The following is a 2,500-nucleotide window of genomic DNA, read 5'->3' as shown; positions in this document are numbered from 1 at the left end:
TCACTATCAAGGAACCTGCCGCCCCCGCCCCCCCCCCCCTACACCTTTCCTTACAACAACGTGTAACCTAACCTAACCTAACCTATGTTGTACCTTAACCTAACCTATGTTGTACCTTAACCTAACCTATGTTGTACCTTAACCTAACCTATGTTGTACCTTAACCTAACCTATGTTGTACCTTAACCTAACCTATGTTGTACCTTAACCTAACCTATGTTGTACCTTAACCTAACCTATGTTGTACCTTAACCTAACCTATGTTGTACCTTAACCTAACCTATGTTGTACCTTAACCTAACCTATGTTGTACCTTAACCTAACCCATGTTGTACCTTAACCTAACCCATGTTGTACCTTAACCTAACCCATGTTGTACCTTAACCTAACCCATGTTGTACCTTAACCTAACCCATGTTGTACCTTAACCTAACCCATGTTGTACCTTAACCTAACCCATGTTGTACCTTAACCTAACCCATGTTGTACCTTAACCTAACCCATGTTGTACCTTAACCTAACCCATGTTGTGCCTTAACCTAACCCATGTTGTGCCTTAACCTAACCCATGTTGTGCCTTAACCTAACCCATGTTGTGCCTTAACCTAACCCATGTTGTGCCCTAACCTAACCCATGTTGTGCCCTAACCTAACCCATGTTGTGCCCTAACCTAACCCATGTTGTGCCCTAACCTAACCCATGTTGTCCCCTAACCTAACCCATGTTGTCCCCTAACCTAACCCATGTTGTCCCCTAACCTAACCCATGTTGTGCCCTAACGTAACCCATGTTGTGCCTTAACGTAACCCATGTTGTGCCTTAACGTAACCCATGTTGTGCCTTAACGTAACCCACGTTGTCCGCTAACGTAACCCACGTTGTCCGCTAACGTAACCCACGTTGTCGCCTAAACCTGCTCTGTAATTGTTATACGACTCGTTCAATTAGTGTAGTGTTGCCCACCCGCAACCCTCGCAATATAGTTCGCTACTCGCACTGCCCGCTCCCCTGTGTATCGCTTCATGTTAAACACCTTGCAAGTCTTGCTGACTTTCCACATGCTCCTGCTGTACACTGTAATGTGGATGGCAGCAGGACGTACATGCCGCCCCCCCCCCCCCCCACCCCTCCCCACGTCCCCACGTCCCCACCTTGCCCCCTGCCTTCGCAAGCTGGTTGGTGACAAGTTTGCATGTTCAATGCCCTTCGCATGCGACGTACGCAGGCTACGTTGTGGTGCGGCCTGTGTCAACTGTCCGCTGATGTCGTACGCGTGAACCACAATCTGTACTGCACATTCGTCCTTATGTACTGAATGATACATCGTGGCACATGTGTGACCGTACAACGACTGCGCCCAAAAACGGCGGACCATACAGTGCAAATATTGTGCACGCAGCTACGTGTCGTCTCCCTATGAGAGCTGGATTGCAGTGTGGTACGCCATAGAGACGTGTGGGAGGAACGGACGCCGTGGATGGCGATCAGCATGAGCTGTGTGTTGATGTATTCGGACCTAGTCGTCTCTCCTCAAACACCGTGATAGCATGGTGCACCGCGTTCCATATCTGCGACATGCTACAGAGGCCGGTTGACAGTCGTTCGAGCAATGGACATCGCATACGTACGGGGGCCACCTTCCACGTATTGTCTAGGCGTGCACATTTTGTTGCGTGTATGTGGGCAGACGTAGTGTGGCGTGACACCTGACACAGGCATGCAATAATCGTTGAAGTTGCTAATGGCGATGGACGCCTACGTTTTCTGGTGAAGTTACGCAAATGAAGAAATGGTAACCCGTTGTGGTGCGGTTGTTCTCGCTAGGGGTGAATCGGTGATGGCGACGATAGGTTGAGGTACTAACCGGTTGTTCCAGCGATACCCACCATGCCGATGAAACTGAACGGCATCTGGGTGTGAAGCGATACGCGGTGGTGGCTGGGTGGGACCGTCCCCGGCCGGTGAGGGGGCGCCTCCCGGCGTGCTGGCCGCGCGGTGCGTGGGCGCACGCGCTACAGCCGGCTGGTGGGGGCGGCCAGTGGCAGGCGCGCCGGCCGACGGACGCGGCAGGCGTCGCAGCTGCGCGCCGGCGCACCCTGCGCGCGGCGCCGTGCGGCCAAAGTAGGTCCTCGCGGGCCCGGTGCGAAGCGCGGTGGACATCTTCAGTGTGCTGGTCCGATTGAGGACTGTGTGCGTTGAGGATGCGCCGCCGCCCGGCGCTCGGCGCCGCGACGCCGTCTGCTGCTACGGTCGCCCCAGCGGTTCTCGCTGGTGGTTTGTATCGCAGCTGTGCGGATGTGTTGGCGCGTGCGCTGTGCTGGGAGAGTTCGCTTCGGCACCCAAGTGGGGCTTTTGTCCTTCTGTGGCGCTGGCGTTGGAGCTGCCGGTCACCGTAGGTGGCGCGTGTTGTCTCCCGCCGGCAATGCCACGACAGCACGCTCCCGGGCCTCTGTCGGCAGCGGCAAGCTCAGTTGGGAGCACGGGTGGTCGCACCGAAAG

The sequence above is a fragment of the Schistocerca piceifrons genome, unplaced genomic scaffold, assembly GCF_021461385.2.
Source record: "Schistocerca piceifrons isolate TAMUIC-IGC-003096 unplaced genomic scaffold, iqSchPice1.1 HiC_scaffold_1406, whole genome shotgun sequence".
Lineage (NCBI taxonomy): Eukaryota > Metazoa > Arthropoda > Insecta > Orthoptera > Acrididae > Schistocerca > Schistocerca piceifrons.
The sequence above is the reverse complement of the archived record's forward strand: the minus strand, read 5'-3'. Positions refer to the sequence as shown.